The following is a 26989-nucleotide window of genomic DNA, read 5'->3' as shown; positions in this document are numbered from 1 at the left end:
CAGTGGTATCAACTACAGTTTTAACTTGTATTTCCCTAATGACAATTTATGTTGAGCATCTTTCATGTATTTTTCATGCATTTATATTTCTAGGTGAAGTGTCTATTAAAATCTTGACCACTTTAAATTGGGTAGTTCACTCTTATTATTGAGTTCTGAGCATTTTTAATACATTCTGGATACAACTCTCCTATCAAATATGTGACTTGCAAGTATTCTTTCCCAGTCAGTGGCTTATCTTTTCATTTTCTTATTAGGGCCATGCAAAATGAGGTGCTTAATTTTGATGATGTCTTATATGAATTTTTCTCTTTTTGGGATCATGCTTTTGGTGTTACAGCTGAGAAATCTCTACCTAACCAAGGTCACAATGATTTGTTCCTATGTCTTTTTCTAGGAGTTTTATGATTTTAGCTTTTCAATTTAGCTTTATAATTTGTTCTTACATTTGATGCAAGGAATGGATTCAGGTTCACTTTTCACATCTGCACATCCAATTTCCAACACCATTCGTTGAAAAGACTTTTCTGTCTACTAAGTTGTCTTTAACCTTTCGTCCAAGAGCAATTAACCATATAATTGGGTCCGTTTCTGAATTCTTTTATGTAAGTTCCATTGATCTATTTGTCTATATTTATGCCAATATCACTGTCTTGATTTCTATAGTTTACAATAAGCTTGAAATCAGGTAGTACAAATCCTATACATTTATTTTTCTTTTTCAAAGCTTTTTTTTGACTCCTTGGACCATTAATATTTTAAAATGAATATGATACAATTTACCAAGTTTTATTTAAAAAAAAAAACCTGCGGGGGTCAGGGGTCAGGTGTTAGGGCACAGTGGGCTAAGCTGCCACTTGGGATGCCCATATTCAATATCAGAGGGCTGTTTCAAGTCCCAGCTACTTGGTTTCCAATCTAGGTCCTTGCTGATGCACTTGGGGAACACCAGATTATGGCTCAAATACTTCAGTTCCTGCCACACACATGAGAGACCTGCAGGGAATTCATAGCTCCTGTCTTTGTCAGTCATTTGAGGAGCAAACCAGAAAATGGAAGATCTCCCACCCTGTGTGTGTGTGTGTGTGTGTGTGTGTGCGTGCGCACATGCATATTCTTGTGCAAATCTGTCTTTCAAATATAGAAATAAATCTGTGGCACAGTAGGTTAATTCTCTGCCTGGGGCTCCAGCATCCCATATGGGCAGTGGTTCTATTCCCAGCTGCTCCTCTTCTGGTCCAGTTCTCTGCTATGGCCTGGGAAAACTATAGAAGATGGCTCAAGTGCTTGGGCCCCTGCACTCATGTAGGAGACCTGGAAGAAGGTCCTCACTTCTGGTTTCAGATGAGCACAGCTCCGGCTGTTGAAGCCATTTGGGGAATGAACCAGCAGATGCAAGACCTCTCTCTCTCTCTCTCTCTCTCTCTGCCTCTCAAATAAATAAATAATTTTTTAAAAAAGAAATGAATCTTTTTTAAAAGGCTTCTGGGATTTTTATTAGAATTATATTGAATTTATAAAACAATTTGGAAAGAATTGACATATTAACAATATTGAATTTTCTAACTCATGAATTACAATGCATTTCTCAATTTTGTAGGTTTTCTTTAATTTCTCTCAGGAACATTGTAGTTTACATTGCCTAAGTCTTGTACCTCTTCTTTAAATGTTTCTCTAAATATTTCAGATGTTAATGTTATGGAAAAGGTATATTTTAGGGCCGGCACCGCAGCTCACTAGGCTAATCCTCCGCCTTGCAGCGCCGGCACACCAGATTCTAGTCCCGGTCGGGGTGCCAGATTCTGTCCCGGTTGCCCCTCTTCTAGGCCAGCTCTCTGCTGTGGCCAGGGAGTGCCGTGGAGGATGGCCCAGGTCCTTGGGCCCTGCACCCACATGGGAGATAAGGAGAAGCACCTGGCTCCTGACTTCGGATCAGTGTGGTGCACCGGCTGCGGCAGCCATTGGAGGGTGAACCAATGGCAAAGGAAGACCTTTCTCTCTCTCTCTCTCTCTCACTGTCCACTCTGCCTGTCAAAAAAATAAAAAAATAAAAAGATATGGCCAAATGGAATTGGATTAGAAGACACCCAGGTGAATGAGTGTGTGCCTGGTGTGTGTTGAAAACACACACATCTAATCTCAGATATGATCTGTTCTGTGAGACTACAGCAGGCGAGTCTGAGTTAGGGTCAGGTTTCTTTCTCTATCTTCAGATTGCGCCTACTCAAGAATTAGATGAGTACAACTGTGCCCTGTTAAACCTGCTCAAGGTCATTTGTTTTCTTTCCCAACAAATGTTAGTAGAGGTGATGAGCTTCACTTCCACATAGGAGCTCGTGGTTCACCACATCCCCGTTCCCTTTGCCACAAGCTGTATATACACTTGGAATATTAGTGAGTGGATGAGCGAGACAGAGAGAGAGAAATTAGTCTTTTAGCCAAGTTTCTGGTTGATAATATTTTTTTTTTCTAAAGCAGGCCATATAAACTTAGGTAATAGGTGATGAGAGCTTCCTTCTCAAGTAAAAAAATGACATGGAACAAAACAGATTTGATGTACCGTAGATATGATAGAGCTTGTTATTGCTAGTTTGGGGGTTTGGAGCTTTATTTGTACACACACACACACACACATCCCTAAGATTGCTTAAAGAACAAACTGGACAGAATGAAATGGCTCTTTGGATGCTGCTGCTCCAGAGTGGAGACCCTCTCCATTCACATAATTTTTGAATGTGGGGAGCCAGGCCCCCACAGTGTTGCCGGTGCTTGTGCACTCGCTGAGGGAAAGCCTTCCTACCCATATTCCAGGGGCATACACAGGGCGGCACACCAAAATTCATCTTCCTTCATTCCTAATGCTGTGAACAAAGAAGCGCGTATGACCATACCTTTAGGGAAAGCTGCAGTCCGAAGTGGGCGCATCACATCATCCAAAAAGGATGATTTCAAAGGAGACAAAGAATTCTGAAAATAATCAAAGATGGAAAGGAAGGAAGGAAGAAAGGAAGAAAAAAACTGAAAGATAAAATAAAAGATATTTTTATTCCCCAAGAAACTTGAGAAGATATTTTGTCACTAATGCAAACACAAGGTGGTGTGACCAACCCCTGGTTTATCTCACACAATCTACTGTACTGTTCTGGATGGCACCCAGCTAAGCAGTGTGCCTGTTCCTTCACAGCTAGTCATGCCTGGTGAAGAAGTCCTGCTGTCTTTCATGTCAAGGAAACACGTGCGTGTGGCTGTGACCCAGCAAAGAGAACAGCACTTTAAGGGGTAGCACAGAGGCAAGAGGGTGGGAACCTGAGTTTCTTAGTGGCTTCAAGTAGCACTGTCATCATTCAGTGCATGCTAGTTAACGAGTGTGAAATGATGTTTTCTATTGTTTAAATCATGCTGTTTTCAGACCTATGGCGACCACACCCAGAAGGTAACATAAATGATATGAGAAAGTAACAAAGAACAAGTACACAGAAACTTAAAAAGAAAATGACACCCCCAATCTAAGGAAGCATAAACTGAAGGTATGTCTCAGTACACACACCTCTAAAAGTGATAGAAGAAAAAAAAAGAGTAGATAATAAAGTATCAGTCCAGAAGGTCTAACATCTGAATACTGGGAGGTCAGGAGAAAGAATTAAAAAAAATGTGAGTAAGAGAAAGTGAATAGTGAAATACTATCTGATTCTAGCTGTGTGTAAGGCAAAAATTTTTTTTAACTTTTATTTAATGAATATAAATTTCCAAAGTACAGAATATGGATTACAATGGCTTCCCCCCCATAACTTCCCTCCCACCTGCAACCCTCCCCTTTCCCACTCCCTCTCCCCTTCCATTCACATCAAGATTCATTTTCAATTCTCTTTATATACAGAAGATCAGTTTAGCACACATTAAGTAAAAATTTCAACAGTTTGCACCCACATAGAACCACAAAGTGAAAAATACTGTTTGAGTACTAGTTATAGCATTAAATCACAATGTACAACACATTAAGGACAGAGATCCTACATGAGGAGTAAGTGCACAGTGACTCCTGTTGTTGACTTAAAAAATTGACACTTTTGTTTATGGCGTCAGTAATCACCATAGGATCTTGTCATGAGTTGCTAAGGCTATGGAAGCCTTTTGAGTTCACTGACTCTGATCATATTTAGACAAGGTCATAGTCAAAGTGGAAGTTCCCTCCTCCCTTCAGAGAAAGGTACCTCCTTCTTTGATGGCCCCGTTCTTTCCACTGGGATCTCACTCGCGGAGATCTTTCATTTAGGTTGGTTTTTTTTTTTTTTTTTTTTTTTTTTTTTTTTTTGGCCAGAGTGTCTTGGCTTTCCATGCCTAAAATACTCTCATGGCTCTTCAGCCAGATCCGAATGCCCTAAGGGCTGATTTTGAGGCCAGAGTGCTGTTTAGGACATCCGCCATTCTATGAGTCTAAGGCAAAAATTTTAAAAAAATAAACTTTCTTGTTAGACACTAGGTTAATGGTTACCTTGGCAGGGTGATTAGAAGAGAGGATGAAGAAGGTTTTCAGGTCCTGTATCATTCTGTTTTTTATCTATAGTGCTGGTTATAAGGATTTTTGCAGCTTGTAAAAAATAATATTAATTTTTTTTCCAGGCAGAGTTAGACAGTGAGAGAGACAGACAGAGATAGAGAGTTATAGACAGTGAGAGATAGACAGAGAGAAAGGTCTTCCTTCCATTGGTTCACTCCCCAGATGGCTGCTATGGCCAGCGCTGTGCTGATCCGAAGCCATGAGTCAGGTGCGTCTCCCCGGTCTCCCACGTGGGTGCAGGGCCCAAGGACTTGGGCCATCCTCCACTGCCTTAACAGGCCACAGCAGAGAGCTGGACTGGAAGAGGAGCAACCAGGACACAATCTGTGCCCCAACTGGAACTAGAACCCGGGGTGCCAGCGCCACAGGCGGAGGATTAGCCAAGTGAGCCATGGCGCCGGCCTGTGAAAAATAATATTAAACAACTCTTATGACTTAAGTCTTTCTTTCTAAATAGCTTATATGTAAATAAAATTTTTAAAAACAACAAAATGAAGAAATATGAACAAAATTTCCATAAATGAAGAGAGATGAATCTTCACTTTGATAAGGCTTATCTGGTATTAAAAAGTGTTCTGTGGGGCCCGCGTTGCAGTGTAGCCTGCAACACCAGCATTCCATATGGGCAGAGGTTTGAGTTCCAGCTGCTCCACTCCCAATTCAACTCCTTGCTAATTGCTTCGGGGAAACAGTGGAGGATGGCCCAAGTGCTTGGACTCCTGCACCTATGTGGGAGACCTGGAAGAAGCCCTTGACTCTTGGCTTCAGCCCATTCCAGTTCTGGCCATTTGGGGACTGAACCAGCAGATGGAAGATATTCTCTCTCTCTCTCTCTCTCCCTCTCCCTCTCCCTCTCCTTTCTCTCTCTTCTCTTTCTATAACTTGGAATAACAAATAAATTAATAAATCTTAAAAACAAGTTATCTCCAACAAGAAATATCATTCTATAATTTCTTAAGTTTTATAACACAAAAGGTAGAGAGATCTCAAAAGTTACTCAAGAGCAGGGAAAAAGTAATCTACAGAATAACAGTAGATCATTATCAAATCTGAACACTAATTATTCATCCTAGAAAGCAATAAAACAGCTTTTAAAATTTTGGTAAAATTTTCTGACATTAGAATTCTATAGGTAATCAAACTAGTAGGCGGATATGAGTAGAGTCGTGTCTTTTTCAATTGTGAGCACTCTGAAAGTTTGTCTCCTTATTTCAAATTGGTTATTTGAAGATATCTCCAGCAAAACAGAGGTTAGCATTTTTTTAAATGTAGGAGATGAACATATAACAAACCAAGAGCCCAATAAAAGGAGTGCACAGGATGAACGTGCAGAACAGGTAAAAAAAAAACAAACAAAAGAAAATAATTGGCTAAACAGAAGTTGATGAGGAGAAGGCAATAGATCCCAAAGACAGTTAGAGAGACTGACGGCTAGAGAGTATCAGTCCTACTTTCCCTCTCTGAAGGCAAATGACAACTAAAAACTCCAGAACGAAAATAAGAATATTGCGTCCCAAACAGAACAACTAGATTTTGGTGAAGTGTTAGAATAAAATATCCTTTGACCTTGGCCCTAAAAGCATTCCAGTTTGGAGTGGCTCAGAACATAAAGAGGAGCCAGAGCACAATGTGGGCTCTGTAGTAAAACATTTACATAGTCAGAATAAAGTGCATGCTTTCAGATGCTTTCCACATGTAGGCAAACTTGCAAAGACTTTATTATAGTTAGGGAACAACATGTAAAGCTATCAACCTTGACAATATCAACATGAAAGTGAAAGTACTTTCATATCTTGCATCTGAAAAAAAATTAGCCACTCAATTCTTAAAAAAAATGTGCCAAGAATAGATATATAAATTCATCTATGGTGATAAAACTATCAGAAAATGGAAAAGAGACAAAGTGGGGGCTGGTGCTGTGGCTCACTTGGCTAGTCCTCCGCCTGCAGCACTGGCACCCGATATGGGCACTGGGTTCTAGTCCCAGCTGCTCCTCTTCCAGTCCAGCTCCCTGCTGTGGCCTGGGAAGGCAGTGGAGGATGGCCCCAGTGCTTGGGCCCTGCACCTGCATGGGAGACCAGGAGGAAGCACCTGGCTCCTGGCTTCGGATTGACTCAGCGCGCCGGCCATAAGCGGCCATTTGGGGGTGAACCAACGGAAGGAAGACCTTTCTCTCTGTCTCTCTCTCTCTCACTGTCTAACTCTGTCAAATAAAAAAAAAAAGAAGAGAGAGACAAAGCATATAACTTTTCTCTCTGCTAATCAAATATCCACTTGCCAATAAGTTATGAATAAAATATTTGTTAGATAACATTATTCACCACAACATTCAAAGGAAATATCAAACCGTAATCTGTATGTTTATAACATAGTGCCTAGGATATAGAAGTCCCAATTAAACGTTTGTTGAGAGAGCTAATACTTCTTTTTGTTCTGTTTTTTGAACGATTTATTTATTTATTTATTTGAAAGGCAGAGTTACAGTGACACAGAGGCAGAGACAGAGAGAGAGAGGTCTTCCATCTGCTGGTTCACTTCCCAAATGGACACAAAAGCCAGAGCTAGGCTGATATGAAACTAGAAGCCAGGAGCCTGGAGCTTCTTCTGGGTCTCCCACATGGGTACAGGGGGCTAAGGACTTGGGCCATCTTCTACTGCTTCCCAGGCCATAGCAGAGAGCTGGATCAGAAATGGAGCAGCAGGGACTCAAACCAGTACCCATTTGGGGGCCGGCACTGCAGATGGTGGCTTTACCCTTTATGTCAAAGTGCTGGCCTCTCTTTTTGTTCTTTTGTTTCCTATCTTAGATTGCTTTTTTTTTTTTTTTTTTTTACAGAGTTGCAACTCACACTATCAGTGTTTAAATTTTTAGACATAGCACCTAAGCCAAAACTCTTATCCCAAAATCAAATAGAAGTAACCTCAAGCTATATGGAAATCGCATATGGTTTCCCGAACAATTAGAGGCCTATTTGCAAAATGGCTAATTCCCTGGTTTCACTTGTGAATTCCTCTTAAGAAAAAAAATGAGGTGAAGAAAAGATGGTGGCTCTAATCCTGCCATTCTGCATTGGTCAGTTAGTCAAAGACACACACTATTGTGCTTCTGCGTGGATACATGGTCAGTACTTGCCTTGTTATTCATTCCACATCAGTTTCCCTTGGTATCTTTTCTGTTCCTCCTTCCATCAGTTATGGTTACAATGTTTGTTTATCAACAATAAATCTTGGTTTGGTTTCATCAATATCACAAAGTTTTTGTTAATTTTCTTAATTTAGCTTTGCCATTTTTTCTCAGACCTGAGACTGCTTTATGAACATGAGCCAGCATAATATTTCTGAAAATATTAGAACGATGTTCTCTAGATAACATTTTTCTCTTTCGGAGGACTCCTCTCTTCCTATATGACAAAAGTTAACTATTTTCCCAATAGTCATTATTGACCCCTTTCTCCATGTAATGGGTTATTATCAACCTGATTTTAAAGGGTAAATTCTGCCAAGAGCTGGCCTTTTCTTTGAAATGACACCTTTTAAAACATAAAGCAAGAGAGCAACTGATTTGAAACAATTAAGGAGTTAAGATTTTCTTTCTAATGACAATGGCATCACTGACAGAATTCACTGGCTGTAATTTCTTTGCCTTCAATTAGATACTGAACTACTTTAGCCAGAATCCCTGGGATCCTATTCCCATTAGCTTGGGCTCTGGAAACTGTGTTGTCTCCAACTGCGTAAATTCTTTCTGTTTTATGGCTGTTACCTTGAATAATATTCATTAATCAAAGACAGCAGAGTTAAGCAGACATTTGCATGCTTCTCTGTCTTTTCCCCGTGTGTATCTCACGGTCCAGGCCCTGGCAAACTGCTACGGTTGCCATTTTTCAGGGATTTGTTTGTGGAGTGGCCAATTTACCTCTGGGCCTCTGTGGCAAACACTGAGTGAAAAAAAAAAAAAAGAAAGAAAAAATCAGACAGGCACGGCATAGCTTGTCAGCTGCTGCAATTAAGTAATGTTAACGGCCACGACTGCAGAACGGGGAGGTTCAGAATCATAAAACATTAGAGGTATGCGGGAACACCCAGTGCCATCATTTATATATGAGAGAATTGGGTTCAGGGATTAACAGGGTTGCTCAAGGTCACACAGGTACTTTATCAGGGCTTTATGGTGTTGTGGTTTCTTTATATTCCACCTGCTCACCACACTCAGCTGCTAGAAGGCTTCTTTGCCAACCGGTTTTGTTACATCACTCCCCTGCCTGGAAACCTTTTGTGGCCCCTGTTGCTTCTGGTGTCAGAGCTGTGAGCAGTGAGTGGCTGGCAGAAGCCCAGTGCTCTGTCAAGAAACAGGCACCTGCAATGAGAAATAAATGGTCAGCTCCAGCAGCAGCTGTAGAAATCACATGACAAAGAGGCGGATAATTTGGGTTCAACTCCCAGTGGCATTGCCACCACAAGCTGTCTTGATCGTTGGATAAGCCCTTCCAACGGTCATGATTTGCTCATCTGCGAAGCGTGCAAGGTAATTAGATAGCTCTCACTGGTTCCCTCCCACCAATGGAGGGAGCCACGGAGATCTCCATGACCTGTAGGGTTCTTCAAAGCTCCAAAATGGAGGGTAGCGTGGACACAAGGCCTTTTCCTCTGAGCATTTTCTGACCTTCTCTTCTTCCAGATTCAGAAAGAAGAGGCTGTATTTTCCCTGTCAGAACAGTGCAATTTTCCACTTGCGAAGGACATCAAAACCAGTGAAATAATTGATATCTGACATTTTCCTCTTCTGATTGAACTTAGTTCCAGCAACCCTCATCTCTCCATCTTGAATGAAGTTTGCTTTCCAGCCTGATTTCTCCCTGCCTCTTCCTCTTTTCTACAGTTTCCCACCTTCTCACAGAGTGGTCTTTTACTGCCGCCACCTTCTTTCCATTTCTCCTCCCCCTTTCTTACTTTGTTTCTCTCACTGTTCTTTCCATTTTCCTATTTTGATGACAAACATCATCTGTCAATAGAAAAGTTTTCTTTAAAGATTAAACCAACCTAGGTGATGGCGAGCAGAAGGGGAATGCCTAAAGGGATAGAGAAAGACAATTTTTCCCAGTGCAGAGAATAAGACTGTTGGTGGGAAACAATCCTGTCCTTTGCCCTCTAAGTTAACAGAATCCTTAATCAAAGCGTTTTATTCTTTCAGAGGGAACGTCCAGCATAATTCTGCAGCAAAATATTCAACTGACGTCCTCTACAAACATGCAGTAAATCCTGTTTCCCTGGTTCCTGGTGAGTCAGTGTCCAACAAAAGATAGAAAGGAACAGTCTTGCTCCATGTTGAGAAAAGTGAGTAACCAGAGCTGGAGGCAGGTCTGGATTCTCTGAACTCAGCGTGGACTGTCAATCACTGGAAGGCTACAGCTTCAGGTGCCCCTGCCCTCTCCTACTGCTACCCCTTGGCTCTTGATAAGTAGCTTTTCCACGCAGTTAGAGATGAAAGGGGAAAACGATGGAGGAACGGGATGCAAGAAGCAAAAGGGAAAAATGCAAGAGTGGGAGAAAGTTGGCAGTGGCAAGAGGAAAGGGCTCCCACAAAGGAGATACGATTCCACCAGCTTTCCACAAAGATTCTCAACAAACGTGTGTGGAAAACACAGGATTCGTTGCACGCCAGTCAGTGCAATCCCCAAGGCTCTGCTTTCATTAAATGCAATTTATTTTCCTTGGGCCTTGCGTTTACAGGGGCACTGGTTATGGTTTGGGAAATTTCATCCACTTGTGACCTTTCTGTCCTGACACCCTGCTTACAGGCAAGTGTTCATGCCAGTTAACCTTCTCTGTTTTCCCCAGGTGACCTTATGAATTTCCAACAGGAAAAATACAAAATCGCCAATTTGTTTTTTCATTACCCAAAGGATAAACACAAAGAGGGGGAGCCTTTTATCTTGCCGCACCGGCAAACCTCCTCATTACTCAGCATCCAACAAACATTTGCTAAGAGTTAATAAATCCAGTGTGTGGCTTTCTTTGTGCAGGGAATGTCCTACCATCCAGGGCAATCTCTCATTAAGGGGAAAGAAATAGAACATACTCATATTTTATTCATGGCTTCAGAATCCCAGGGAAAAAATCCCCAAAAAATTATAGGCATGAAGAAACCAAAAGAAAAAGTGTTTCCATTTTCAAAGTATACCTTCTGACTCCTAGTCCTTTAAGGAGATGCCAGTGCACATACACAATGGTCTCACACCATTGCTGTGTCAGTTGGCCAGTCTGACAGTTAACATTGAGCTCAACACCTTGCCCCAGATGCCACAGTTAAAAGGGGCTTCGGTTTATTAAAGCATAGCCCTGAACAAGTCCAACAGGCAATAAATTTTGTAGTCGTCAATCACGAATATCCTCTTAAGACTATTTAGACTTCCTTCTCCAGTTTTCCTCTGCAGAAGTGAATCCACATTACAGGCATCGGCATAGCCATTGCAGCAAGTTTTAATTTACCAATGATTCCCATTTCTGCTAGCCTAGAAAGGCTTTGGTGATTTATTGGACCTGAGTAGAACTCTCATCCATTATAGTTTGTCTTAACTTAATCAAAGGGATCTTCTCCCTTCGGTGCATCTCACCTACAAACTCTGCGGTCACCATGATAAATGTGCCCACTTGACTTCTTTTTCTGATTACGGTGAATGAAGCATCACAAGCAATTCGATACATTCTGTTAATGCCACGGCTTCAGTGCTGAGATGGCTGGAGTTATGTTGTGCAGCATTGGCTATGTGGGGAGCTGGAAGGTGACTGCATTGGGTTTTGATTGAGTGATGTAATTGATGATTGGGAGCGGAACAGAATTCACAGGGCTTTCTTGGTTGTTTAAAGGATCAAAAAAGCCAAGTGGTTTCCTTGTTTATTACAGAAGATTTTTTCATTCTCCACCAACACCAATATGCACCCTCACCCCCTCCACACACACATCACACACAAACATATTCACACACATCCCAAACTACCGCCAGCCACTCTGTAGAAAGGAGAGATGGCTTAGAACAGTCTTTATTATAATTCTCCCTAAACACAGTGATTGATGGATGGGGACAGGATGTATCTGAACAAACTAAAATGGGAGGAAATTACAGATATATTTTATTTTTCTAAAATATTATTTCTTTGATTGGCAGAGTGACAGAGAGGGAAAGACAGATTTCCCATCTGCTGATTTACTCCCCAGATGCTTGCAACAGGCCTGGAGCCAAGCCAAAGCGAGGAGCCAGGAACTCTAGGGTTTCCCACAGGGGAGCTGGGAACCCAAGCACTTGGGCCATCATCCACTATCTCTAAGGCACATTAGCAGGAAGCTGGACTGGAAGCAGAAGAGCTTGGAACTCAAACTAGCACTCTGATACAGTATATGGGTAACCCAAGCAGCTCATCAACCCACTGAGCCACAGTGCCCATCCCAATAGATACGTTTTAATTTTTTGTGTAACTCATAAATTGTAGTCAAAAGAAAACCAAACGATTAAATAACCAAGTATTTTTATACATGGCAGAAATGTCTTGATTTAAGTGGCTTATGGTGAGTGTTCAGGATTAATTTCTGACTTTGCCTGTTATCTTCTCTTCATAGACAATGCTTTGCAGATGATGATCATGGACTTACAATGTTATTAATTGACTAATTCCTCTAAATTCTGTCTTTGTTGATTCCAAGGTCCTCCAAGGAAGCAAGAGTTTTATTCATCTTTGCAACCCCAGTAATTAAATCAATGTTTGATCTGCTCGGAGTATTCATACAATGTGAATGTTAAACTAAATTGTTCACCTTTAGGAGAGAAAGCCTATTGATTTTGGTGGTCCATATATATGAGTGTAATTCAAAGGATAAATATGAACTGACAAAGCCTCATTTGACTGCTTTATTTTTAAATCACAGTACAGTTAAAGAGGAGATGTCTCTGAATCCCTCTGGCCTGTGCCCCAGTCAACCTATAGCATTCAGGACAGTACAGAAAGACTGTATATATTCCTCTGCCATTGTTCATGCTGAACATATTTCATTCTGTTCACTGCATCAGAAGAGTGTGTCTCCATAGTACAGTGTTTAGAGAAGTGTCTGCAAAGAGGGCAGAGGACACAGAAGGACAAGCTGAGGGTTTAGATTAGCAGTAAGCAAATGATCCTGCCTGTGACCTGTATTTGTATAGTGCATGAGCTGAACGTGATGGTTTTGACATTTTTGGAGGCATGTAGAAAATAATAAGGAATATGCAGCAGACCATAGAGGACCTGCAAAGCTTAAAATGTTTGCAAAAATATTTAAGATATTTAGAGAGAAAGCTTGCTGGCTACTGATTTTGATACTATTAGTCAAACAACCTTTGAAAAATATTGAGTAAGAAGTAGTATGATTGAGGTTTTTTTATAAAGTATAATTAGTAAACAATGTGAAAAAATAATCATTTGGATAGAACTGTGGAGGAAATAGGTAGCCATAGAGTGAGATAATACATTTTTTAAAATAAATAATAAGAAAATTAACGTATCATCTCTGGCAATGCATAAATTCCTTAAAGGTATGAAATACATTTATAGATTTTTTTTTTCTTTTGGAGAGACAACCATAATTTCATAAAATTTTCTGATTTCCTAAACATGTATTTATTTCACTCTTATTTGTACAGGAGAATTTAGTAAAGTATAGAACTTTGAAGATCTTATTCCTTTGTATGACAACATCTGTTGTTATAAACCAGCCTGTTGTCACTCTATTTCTTTCTTGTGAGAGAAATCTATCTTTTTATCTTGTTCCAATTCTGCAATTTAACTGAGATCTATGTAAGAGTAGATTTATTTTTATTTTCTCTAACCAGCACTTGTTCAGTCTGCGGGCCTATGTATTGTTTAAGAAAATCTTCTAGTCATTATTTCTTTGAAATCAACTCCTCATCTCCTTCCCTCCTTACAACTGTGATTAGAAGTATTAATGAAATTTCCTGTTGTGGCTTTCACATTTTAAAATGCTGTTTCAAATTTCTTGCCTTTTCAACTCTCTATTTTTCCTTCTATGCAATATTCCCCAAATCATCCTTCCAATTTATGGATTCTCTTATCAGCCATATTTAGAGCATGCTTTAATCTGTCCATTTAACTTTTCAATTTAGAAATGTTATTTGATTCTTTTTCCAATCTTTCATATTATGTTTCATAGGGTGTGGGGAGCAACTCGGACTAGACTAAGTTACTGGAATTAAGACTTATTCTATGCATCTGCTCTCCCACAATATGGCGCTGAGAAGGGAGTAAACAACTTCTACGCAGCTGCCTCTAGCCAACTTGAGTGATGACCTGCAGGAGCTGATCCTGCTCCTGATTGGAGGAGAGCAGCGTACTCGGCGTGTGGGTAGCAGAGTTGGGATTGGTGGAAGAGGACTATAAAGGAGGAGAGGGACAATATGCACCAGGAACATCTATCTGAAGGAACATCTGAGCAGCCCCCGAGAGAGCCGGCTGGCGGTGTGCCGCTCCCCCGCGGAAGTGGGGAAAGTGGCAGGGGGGCCCGCCCCTCCACGGAGGTGGAAGGATCGGCAGCCAACCCCGGGAAGGACCAGCAGCAAACCTGGGAGGGCCGAGCAGACAAAAGAACAACGCAGGGTCCTGTGTCGTTCCTCCATGAAGATGGGGAGCGACAATAGGGTCTTATTTTTGCATTTTTTTTTTTTTGCATTTTGCATTTTGTTATTTTGCATTTGTTTCTCTTTTATCCTTTCAAATATTTTAAATATGCATATTTTATTGTCTCAGATTGTACTGTTCTGTTTGCAGTGGTCTCCTGGAGCCTCTGTAGAGGGAGGGTAGTGAAGGTTACAAAGCTTAATAGGAAAAATTATGGCAGTGGCAAGAATTTGGCATGCAGTCTGGCACCAACTGACCAGTTATGGAATAAATCATATTTTAAAAAAGGGATGAAAGACTGGAATGGTAAGTTGGGACACAACTGAAGAACACTTCCTTAAGTTTGAAAATATTAGAATGTGTACTATAGACAATAAGGAGTCAGGCATGCAATGCTAAAAAGGGAGGTGACCTAGTAAAAAGAAGGCTTTAGGAATCAGAAAATAACAGAATTTTAAGAAAAAGAAACTTTAGTTGTTTTTTTTTTCCCCCAGAACATATGGTTTCATTCCAGGGAATAAAACAGAATTTCTGAGCTAAGTTAATTTGCTCAAGTACAGTTGAAGGAGAGTATTGTATAGAAGTAAGCAGTCAGGAAGCTGTAGCAATTCAGATGTGTCATGAAGAGATCTTGAACTAGGTTAGTAATACTTGGAAGGACAAGAAAAGGTAAACGGTGACCTGCAGGACTTCTGAATGAATGTTTTCAGGAGTACAGGATAGAAAGTAGCAAAGATAACTCCAAATTGAGAGCTGAGACAATTGTGGGGCCACTAACACTAATGTACACGTAAGTATGCTAAGGAAATATTAAGATTTTCAAGCATAGAATAATGGCAGAGAGGAGAGAAGCATCTTGGCACATAGTTGGCACTCAACATCTGTGTATATTATTTCATTATAATTATGGTACTGCTTGCAGGAGAAGTGTTGCTTAATGGAAAGAATTTGATCTTTGGAGAAAATATATATGCATGCAAATGAGCACCATATTAGTCCATTCTTCACTGCTATACCAAAACACTTGAGGTTAAACAACTTATAAAGAAACCATATGCTGGTTCACTCTCCAAATGTCTACTATAGCCGAGACTGAGCCAGACTGAAGCCAGAAGCCCAGAAGTCAACCAAGGTCTCTGTGTGCTTAAAGGGACCTAAGTACTCGAGCCAACACTTGCTGCCTCCCAGGGTGCTCATTACCAGGAGCCTGGAATCAGAAACCAACTAGGACATCCATGCATCCTGATATGAGAGGTAGGTGTTCCAAGTGGCATCTTAACTGCTGCACCAAGGGCCACTCCGAAAGAGGTTTATTTAATTAACACTTTTGGACAGTGAAAGTCCAAACATGATACTGACTCAACTGCATGACAGCATAGTGGATGGTGTCATGATGGGAGCTGGTGAGAGGGGGAGAGGTCACATGGTAAGACAGGAAGCCAGAGAATGCAGAGGGATCAAGCTCTGTCTTTCATATGAACTCATTCTCATGGGAACTAACTGGAGTCCCATAATAACTATGTAATGTCTTTTGAGGGCACTTCCACTAGGCTCTACCTCTTAAAGGTTCCACCATCACTCCACATTGCACATACAGGGACCAAACTTCCAACACATGAACCTCTGGGCCACACACACATCATATCCAAATCATAACAGTTATGTTACCACCTCTTTATGTCTTAGGTCCCTCACCTTCCTACATCACTAGAAAGTTTTATGGATCCATGTGACAAAATGATACGAAGGACTTTTGTAAACTAGACAGCATCATTATTCAGCTGTGAGATGGTATTTTCCTGACTACCATATTGCAAGCAGATTTAAGTATCATAGTCTCCCAAGCACAAATTTGGAGTAAGAAGCAGGGATCCAGGCCTTGCATAGTCCCTATGAATTTAAAATTGGCAATTCTTTTCCCTACACCTGTTTCTGAATCAATAAAACATGAACAGCTACAGTATGTGTAGGGTTGTTGGTTGGATGATATTAGACTAATGCATGTAAAGTATATGACCAGGCATGCAGTTGAGAATTAATTACTTTTAACTGTTCTTATCACCACATTGGTCTTAAGGAACAAAAAGGCATTTTATGGCTGCAATTATCTGCTTACTGTCACGTGGCACTTGTGACTTATGAAGGCAAAATTCTGGGTGATTTCTAAAAGCCAGAAGATCTGAGAGTTTTCCTCGTTAAAGTTGAGGGATAATTTGATCAAAATTGAATAAAATGATGATAAAGTGTTCTTAGCCCCTCAGACATATATGAAGTGATAAAGATTGTTATTTCTTACCCAACTTTTGTACTTAGTGAAAAACTTTTATGGGGAGTGCCTTCTTTTATTTCTTATTTTATGATCTTGCACTGGGCACATGTCAGTTCTTTTAAAAGATTCGTTTTTAGAATGTGCAGTTCTGAAGTCAACTTTCGTCAGTTCAGAGACCAACATGTGGTATTTGTACTGAAATTTCTCAATATCTTAAAGTTACAAAATATAAGCATATAAATATAAAACACTGAAATGAACCACTGTGGATTCCAGGGTAGCTGGATAGAAATTTTAGGAGCTCACTGTAGCTTAACAGCAAGGAAACTATTAATTTCTAAGATTCCATATTAACCTGGCAACAGTATGTACCTAGCAGGTGTCACCCAGGAAGCTGTGTTTCCTTAAAATTAATGACATGCCATTATTATAGCAATTTTTCTAAGTCTCTAGAGTGTCTGTAATTAAGAAGTTTAACCGTACTTAAAATGATATAAAGTGTCATTAGTCCCGTGCTAAATCATTTCAGATTACTGATTTATTTGCCAGTGAAATTATCCAGGTAATTTTCTCAACCTGACTAATGTAGGGTTTCACACATGAGCACTTCCACTGGATAAAGCTTAGGCTTTCTTGGCAGCAGAAAGAAAAGTGGTGGTGGTTGGGGGTGGGGGTGCAGATGCAGCTGGGGAGAAAGAAAAAAGAAAGGAAAATTAAACTGCTTTAAAGTTGCACAAGATTGTATTATAAAGCTTCGCTGGTTATCCCCTCTACCCTGTACTAGTCTCCTCACTGGATTAAACCAGTGGCTGCTATTTAATTTGCAAAACATTACATTTTCCTCCATGTAATAAGGGGCATCATTCATGCTAATACAATCATAATGGAAAAACCAAGACAGCTCTGTCTAAAGGAGGAAATCAGAAGGCCCACCCCTACCCAGACTCACTCCTCTGGAAGCCTCTAGAACTCCCTGGACTAAATCACAGGTCCTTCTAATTTTATTATTTTATTTGTAACTAAGGTTTCCATTTAAAGTTCATTAACATATTTTTATTCTGGGACTGGCACCGTGGCACACTAGGTTAATCCTCCACCTGCAGAGCTGGCATCCCATATGGGCACTGGTTCTAGTCCCGGTTGCTCCTCTTCCAGGCCAGCTCTCTGCTGTGGTCCAGGAGGGCACTGGAGGATGGCCCAGGCACTTGGGCCTCTGCACCCACATGGGAGACCAGGAGTAAGCACCTGGTTCCTGGCTTCGTATCGGCCCAGCTCCGGCCATTGTGGCCACTTGGGGAGTGAACCAACGGAAGGAAGATTTTTCTCTCTGTCTCTCTCTCACACACTGTGACTCTGCCTGTCAAATAAATGAATAAAAATCTTTTTTAAAAACCCATATTTTTATTCCTTGCAAGTTTCCCCTCAAATAAGTTTCAGTAAGTTAGTGCTTTGGATTAATGTGGAAAAGAGAACCTGGATACAATTCATGGATCCAGATTTCTCTTAAGTATATAATCCAGTCTTTTGTGTTCAAACAAAATGGTGGGGAATAAAATATTATTTTATTTTACTACATGTAGCAGTTTCTAGTATGATGAAGAAGGAACAGAGTCAGATGTTCAACACAAAATAATTGTTTGCTTTCACTTATGTTTTCATCAATGCATCATGCGGTTGTATATAATTTTTCTAACTGTGGTTGCTGTAAGAAGGTCGGTTACTTAGATTTATAGTGGTCACCTGATAACAAATCCAGCACTGTGTGTAGATTTCTCCTCGCTTCTTATTGGGGTGGTAAGAGGTATAGTGCTATAATTCAATTAAACTAGAAACTAATATTAGATATATAAAAGGCAATTATAAGAGTTGATTGAATCCAGAACCCTGAAATGTGTGCCATCATCATAGCCCATCCTTCCTTGTCATTGAGACATTGAATTGTTTTATGTAGTTTGTCCATATTTTACTTTTTGTAGTGATTTTCCTCTGTCTCATTTTTACTTTTATCTGGGATCAAAATGATCAGCCTAAATCCTTCTGTAAAAGTCTTTCTGCTTAAAATGCTCCCTTTAGTATTTATATGTTTGTAAGGCAGTTCTATCTTTGGGCAACAGTCTTCTTTTGCCTTATTTTAATGGATATCTTCACTTGGGTATAGAATTCCAGGTGCCAGTTCTTTGGTTTCATCCTTTAAAGATGCTCCTTTGTCTGTGTACTTCCATCCTTTTCATTTAGAAGTCAGAAGATGTCTTACTCGTACCTTTGAAGATAATGCATTTTTCCATGCTCTTGTTATTTTAAAATATTTCTGTTTTTTACTTTAAGTAGTCTCTGTAATGTGTGCAAATGTTGTTTTCTTGTATTTATCCTCCTTGGTATGTTTTGAGTTTTCTTGAATCTGGTTTGACGACTTTCATCAGTTCTGGAAACTTCTATGTCTTGTTCTACTCTATTGTCCCTCCTCTCTTTCTGGAACTTTAACTGCACACTTTTCATTGTGCTTCATATATCTTATAGATTCCTATTATTTTCATTTATTTCTTTGTAACTTCAGTCTAGACATTTTCTTTTGGCCTGTCTTCCAGTGCACCAATCCTCTCATCAGTTATTTCTAATCTATGATGAAGCTCATCTGTAGGGTTTCTAAACTTTCTTTTCTAGAATTTCCACTATTCCTATTTTCCTAGTACCAGTTTTCTGCTGAAATTCTCCAACATTTCATTACATTTTTTGAATATATTAAACAGCATTCTCTCTCTCTCATTCTATTTCTTAATAACTTTTACCTTTTTGCCTACTTTTCACTACTGCATTCCGACAATCCTGGTAACTTTTTAATGAAAGCAGACATGCTGTATGAAAAAGCATACAGTGGATTTAAGGCTCTGGATCATGATTTCTACATTATTCAATATAATAGCCATCAGGCATGTGTGACTATTTAACTTAATTAAAGTTAAATAAAATAAAAAGTTATTTCTTGGTCCTACACATCACATTCAAGAGCTCATTAGCCACATGTGGTTAGTGACGACCTCATTAAACAGTACATATCCAAGATGTTTTCATCACTGTAGAAAGTTCTCTTCAACAGCTTTATTCCAGATTTTTTTGCTTTAAAAAAATGATTACTTAGTCTGTTATCGAGGTAAGCAGAAGCTGAGTCTTATTCATTGTAAAGATTCGTCTATTTCTTTTTTCTTTTTCAGGGTTCCCATGTGAAATCATATTATTTGCCAGTTCCCTGCCCTATAAAATTTTGTCTCTGTAGCTCTGTTAGACTGCCCAAAGGTCTCATCAGTTTCTTAATTCCTTGACGTTTACTTTCTGCTTATCCTCTCAGTCTCTTCTCCAGGTGCCTCTTGTGCATAAGTAAATGTCTTAAATTAAAAACAAAAAAGAGCAACAAATGTTGAGCTTACCGCAATGTATTTCTTTTCTCTGTAGGTCTTGACCAATTAGTGCTGTCAGTCTTAGCATCTCTCAGATATCTTCAAACAGATTTTGTAAAACCCTGCTTTTTTAGTTACTTCAGAGAGGGGTTGGTTTGGTACAAATGAAACCATCTTAGCTAGAGCAGTCTTATCGTTCTCTCTATAGCTTTCTGCTATCAGGTTTTCAGCCTCCCATGAAAATGTGGAATAGTGACCTATTCTAGTCAAGGTCACTAATGACCTCTGTTATTACATTCAATGATCAGTTCTCATCGAATATGAACTCACAGCAGCATTGGAACGCCAGTGTATGTATTCAACTCCCGACCTGATTTTTCCAATTAAAAATTTAGTTGGCATGTCAAATTTAATGCATCTGTTTATAAATTCTTGATCTATCTTTCTGCTTTTCCTTCAATATTCTATTACTTCCATAAATGACAACTTCATATAGAATTCCAAATGCCCAAGCAAAATAGTTTGTAGCCACAACTGACTCCTCTCCAATGACTTTCTATTTTGTTCAGAACACAATCCAACCTTTATGCCATAAACTCCAGTCCATAAATAATCTCTTTTCCTTCTCCTTTCTGACTTCATTTCCCACACCCTTGTCTTCTCACTGTACTCCACTCATGCTGGTCTTCTTGTTGCTTCCTGAACAAAGCAGCTTCCCTCATCAGGATCATATGATACCAACTCCTTCAGCTCAAATAAGTCTTACAGATCTGATTTATATATATATGTATATTATATATATGACATATATAATATATATATATTTCTTTGCTGAAATATCACATCTCACAAAAGCTTTTACCCAATTATTCCACAAAAGTCTGTACTTTTTTTAAAATCACTCTCTATCCTTTTTTTTTTTTTTTTTCAGTGTTCTCTCACTACTCAACAAATTATGTATTTATTTGACCTTCTTTGCTGGACTATAAGGTCTATAAGAGCAGAAACATGATCTGTTTCCTTAGTATCAGCCACACAATGAAGAAAAAAATGTACCATCCCCATTTTACAGGTTACGAATGGAAGAATTGAAGAGCTTCAGCAGTTTTATTGAGGACACAGCCAGTGAGTGGAAGAGCTACCAGTGAGCCTGGGAGCTTGACTCCAGAGTCTGTGCTCTTACCTCCTACTTCATTGTACTCTCTGCTAGAGAAAGAGGATTTAATTATTAACCTCAGCCACACGGACCCACAAAACTACAGAAGTTGGACCTAAGCCAAAAAAGAAAACATTCTGTCATCTGGCATGCCTTAAACCCTCCCCAAATCCTACTTGTTTTCTGAAAAACTGAGGGTGAAAAGAAAGACTCTTTCTCCCTATTGGGAACAAGATGAGGCATCTTTCTTGCCATTAGTGCTTCCAATGTCAAGCAAAAATAAAAAAAAAAAAAAGATCCAAGAGAAGAGGATTAAGGAAAGGCAGGAAGGATGGAGGGAGTGGGTAAAAGAGAGCGGGGATGATTGAAAGGAAGGAGTAAGGGGGTGCGTAGCCTCATGCAGGTTCAGACTTTATTTTGTTCACAGCATACATAGACCATGCCAAAACGTAACCCTGTAATTGAGTATCCTTTTCCCTATTGTGATACAATCCAAAGAGAGAGAGAGAGAAGGTGTAAAGGGAGTTCTGAACTCTCCTCAGAAGCCATAAACACACATACACCTTCTTAATAATTCCCATGGCAAGAGAGAAGAAAGCCAAAGGAATGTGGCGCTCTGGTTAGAGAACCTCTACAGGAGCCATGGATGAGCAGACATTTGTCTCAGACTCACTCAGAGCAAGCAAAGAGGGGATTCATCCGAGAAGTCAATGGAACATACCTACCAATAGTTAAACTGAGTATGAAATCCATGCCCATTATTGATAAAGAAATTTAAAAGATTTCTTTAAATTGAAATTATGAATAAATGAACTTAAAAAAACATTAACAGCCTGGCCGGCATCACAGCTCACTTGGCTAATCCTCCGCCTGTGGCGCCGGCACCCAAGGTTCTAGTCCCGGTTGGGGTGCCGGTTCTGTCCTAGTTGCTCCTCTTGCAGTCCAGCTCTCTGCTGTGGCCTGGGAGTGCAGTGGAGGATGGCCCAAGTCCTTGGGCCCTGCACCCACGTGGGAGACCAGGAGGAAGCACCTGGCTCCTGGCTTTGAATCGGCACAGTACACTGGCCGTAGGGGCCATTAGGGGAGTGAACCAACTGAAGGAAGACCTTTCTCTCTGTCTCTCTCTCACTAACTCTGCCTGTCAAAAAAAAAATAAAGAAAGAAAAAAAAAAACATTAACAGCCTATACTCTGGTTATATTTTTAATATTAGACTCAGGGCCAGTGCTGTGGCATAGTGGGTAAAGCCGCTGCCTGCAATGCCAGCATCCCATGTAGGCACCGGTTTGATTCCCAGCTGCTCCACTTCCAATCCAGCTCTCTGCTGTAGCCTGGGAAGCAATAGTAGATGGCCCAAGTCCTTGGGCCCCTGCACCATGTGGGAGACCTGGAAGAGGCTCTTGGCTCCTGGCTTTGCGTCGGCCTTTCCAGGAGTGAACCAGCAGATGGGAGGATGTCTCTCTCTCTCTCTCTCTCTCTCTGTGCCTCTCCTTCTCTCTCTGTGTAACTCTGACTTTCAAAATAAATAAACAAATCTTTATTAAAAAAATTAGGCTCTAAATAAGCTCTCAAAAAATGATGCAAAGTCCAGTTCTAAAAGGAAGAAAGTTGTCTGATCTGAATTTTACATGTATTGCTGTTTCTAAATGTTTGCTCTAGACAAGTCCAGGCAACTTTGTCTTTTGAGGCCACCTATTCTAAATATGGATGGCAATCAATGTATCTCATATTTCCCTGCAGATTTTCTCTGTTAGATTCTCTACTCTCTGGTTTCAGCTCTCTCTGTGGGTTAACTCCAGTCTCACATTCCAATTCTTGGCTAGAGATTTTGATTAGGAAGCCATCTTGCTTAAAACTCAAACTCAGTGAGACTAAAACTAAACAGAATCACTCCCATACCCCTGATTTTCACAAACTGTCAAGGAGTCAACACTGACTCTTTTGTTTCTCTACTACAATCTCAAATAAGTCACCCTGTCTCTGTGAATCTCATCCCATTTATTTCTTCCTTCCATTTCCCCTGCCTTGGCTGGTATCCATGCTGTAATTACCTCTCCCTTGGACTTCTAATTGGTCTTCTCACCTCCAACTGTCCTTTCTTCCGATTTAATTAACATATCCCAGCTAAATCAACATTCTAACTCAAAATAGTCACTGCTTTCTCATGGCCATTAAATAAGATCCAAACTCCTCAACCCCATTTTCATGTTAATCCATGCTGTGGTCTCACTCTGTGGGATTTGTCCTGTGCCAGATCTCTGCATCAGACAAGAATAACAGTAATAATTCGAAGGTACTGACTACTTCTGAATCCCTACGATGTTCTGTATATATCATGACTTCTAAAATTATGTTGTCCAACAGAGTAGCCACCAGACACATGTGACTACTGAAGTCTTGAAATGAGGTGGGATGAGTTGTTTGGTAAATGTAAAATACCTGTTGGATTTTGAAGACTTCGAATGAAAAACTAATGTATTGTATCTCACTAGTTTTATATTCATTACACACTAAAATAATATTTGGATATATGAGGGCACTTCAAAATGTTCATAGAAGATACATATTATGACAAAAACTACACAAGGATTTCAATTTTTTTGCACCTAAATAAATTACCTTCTAATTCCATTTTTCCTTGAATTTTTGAAGTTCCTACTCATCAGGTTAAATAAAACATTAGAATTACTTTTACCTGTGTCTTTAAAAATTTTGTAATGTGGATCTTGGGAAATATAAAATTAATTGGGTGGCTTGCATTTGTGGCTCAGATATTTCTATTGAATAGTTCTGCCTTAGTATGGCAAATAAGTATCTCTGTTTTAAAAAATGGATAAAAACTCTGTAATTAACACACAATTATTCTTAGGTGTTTAAATTTTAACTGAAAAGCGATCCCTGTTAAATATAACAGTGGGAATAAAAGAGGGAGGAGATGTACAATTTGGGACATGCCCAATCAGACATGCCCCAAATGGTGGAGTTAGAATCGTGCCAGGGGATCCCAATATAATCCCATCAAGGTGGCATGTACCAATGCCATCTCACTAGTCCAAGTGATCAATTTCAGGTCACAATAGATCACACTGATAGGTCTAAGAGTCAAAGGGATCACACAAACAAGACTAGTGTCTGCTAATACTAACTGATAGAATCAAAAAGGGAGAGAACGATCCAACATGGGAAGTGGGATACACAGCAGACGCATAGAATGGCAGATGTCCTAAACAGCACTCTGGCCTCAGAATCAGCCCTGAAGACATTCGGATCTGGCTGAAAAGCCCATGAGAGTATTTTAGGCATGGAAAGCCAAGACACTCTGGGAAAAATAAAAAAGAAGACCTAAATGAAAGATCTCTGTGAGTGAGATCCCAGTGGAAAGAACGGGGCCATCAAAGAAGAAGGTACCTTTCTCTGAAGGGAGGAGAGAACTTCCACTTTGACTATGACCCTGTCGGAATAAGATCAAAGTTGGCGAACTTAAAAGGCTTCCATAGCCTTGGCAAGTCATGACTAGAGCCTAGGGAGATTACTGATGCCATAAACAAGAATGTCAAATTGTTAAGTCAACAACAGGAGTCACTGTGCATTTACTTCTCATGTGGGATCTGTCCTTAGTGTGTTGTCCAATGTGAAGTAATGATATAACTAGTACTGAAACAGTATGTTACACTTTGTGTTTCTATGTGGGTGCAAACTGTTGAAACCTTTACTTAATATATGCTAAACTGATCTTCTGTATATAAAGAGAATTGAAAATGAATCTTGATGTGAATGGAAGGGGAGAGGGAGCGGGAAAGGGGAGGGTTGCGGGTGGGAGGGAAGTTATCGGGGGGAAAGCCATTGTAATCCATAAGCTGTACTTTGGAAATTTATATTCATTAAATAAAAAATTTTAAAAAATGGATAAAATTATCTAGAAATAAAGACAGTGTTTTAAAAGAATGATGGGATGGATTTTATGTTTATTTTTCAAAATAGTCTTTATTATTTTAAGCATTGATAATAAAAAGCATTATGCTTAATTAAGTTTAAAAACTTAGACCCCTCCCTTAAAATAACTCTTTGTATATGAAGCTTCCTTCAGGAATCTCAGCCAGAAATAATTTCTTCCTGATTGGATTTCTTCTTATTTATGGTTCTGAAACCTGCTCTATACAGAACCATTCAGAGTATACCTAAAACATTCTCAGGCGAATTGATGAAAATTTCTGGGAGTAATGTTCAGCATCAATATTTTACAAAAGCCACAGTAAGAAACAGCAATAGACCATACTTTGGGCACTTTGGAAAAGCTCCCTCTTAACATGGCAGTTTGTCTATTTGCTGTTTTATTGCCATTACTAGACTTAAGGTATGCATGTTCTAGATGTAATGTATGCATCTTTACATCCTCCATACAGCAAGTCTTCATAGATCATAAATACCCTTTACTTCATAAGTGTTATTACATACCTGCTAAAAAGCTAGAAAGCCAGAATGCAATCACTAGATAAATCTAATGAGTTCTGTGTGTCAATGCTGAGTTAGGCTCTTAAGAATTCATTTATTCCTTACTACTCTGTGATATGGGTTCTCTTATGACACCCATTTTGCGATGATGAGAAAATGGGTGCTCTGAAAATGAAATAATGTGGATGTGACTTCCTAATAGTCAGTGACAGCATCAGGATTCAACACAGGTTGACCATTACCTTATCAGAATGGTAAGAGATTGATAAAACAAAGCAGGGGAAAACTTGTCCCTCCATTACTAGCATTGACCACAGTAAGGAAGAAAGTTTGGCTTGAACTGGATATAGGGGCCACTGAGGTCTAATCAAGAATATATACCTTTATAAACTACATACCTGTTGGCTAAAGCAATTCCAATTGACTCTCCAGAGCTGGGCTTCTCAAATCTTACCATGCACACAAAATTCCATGAGCCCTTACTACAACACAAATTCTGGTTCAGTAGGCGGAGATAGGACTTGGGATTCTGAATTACTAAGAAGCTTCCAACTGATGCTAATGTTATATGAGTGCTCCGATCACATCAAGAGCCTGGTCCAGACAATATGCTTGCAAAAACCTCTGAGGTTTTCTCATTATAGTGAAAATCTTTGAATAGTGACCATCAAAACTGCATGCTGAATTCAGCTCACTGAATTTAATTCATCAAACATTTGTTGAGCTTCTCCTATGTGCCAGGCACCATGTAAGATCCTGAACATGGAATGAATTAACTGACCCATAGCAGATACCCTGAGTGTTGAGTATATCGTTGAGTTCATCAATGCCTAAGTAATGATTCACAAGACACAGTTCCTTCTTTAAAAGTGCCAAGAATCTGGTAGGGAAACAGACAATTATAGCCTAGTCTGTTCTGTGTTATAAAACAGCTAAACCCAGAGGGGATGGTGGGCATAAGAACGTTAAGGACCACCTAACTGAAGACACCCTGGGAGGAAAAGGCCACAATCTCGAATCTCTTGCATGGAGAGGAAAGTTTCCAACCATGGAATGCTATGGATGTCTTCCACTTAAAATATCCAGGAGCAAGCAGGGTGCCAGATATTTTTAATTAGCACTGCCAATAGGAAGCATGTGTTATCTCAAGTAATGTAATACCATCCACACAGGAGCCCACAGAAGCTTAAGCATTGCCCTCAATGCCACCTCCTCCTTCCCTGCCTATGTTCAATCGGTTGCAAATTCCTGCCTAATTATTTCTCTGAGCTTCCTAATCTGTCCCTTGTTGTCTCCATCTCCGTTGCTATTACTGTAGTTTGGGCCCTGATAAATTCTGTCCTGGATTACTCCACAGGCCTCCTCAGGGGCCTTTCTGCTTCCATGTTATCTTTTCCTTCCACCCTACAGTCAAAGAGATCTCCCCGAGTAGCAAAGCAGATCACAGAGCTCCCTGCCTCTGACTCTGAAGTGTCTCTCCAGTGCATGCTGGTAAATACAGCT

Source organism: Oryctolagus cuniculus, chromosome 11 (assembly GCF_964237555.1).
Source record: "Oryctolagus cuniculus chromosome 11, mOryCun1.1, whole genome shotgun sequence".
Classification (NCBI taxonomy): Eukaryota; Metazoa; Chordata; class Mammalia; order Lagomorpha; family Leporidae; genus Oryctolagus; species Oryctolagus cuniculus.
Note: the sequence above shows the minus strand (reverse complement) of the source record.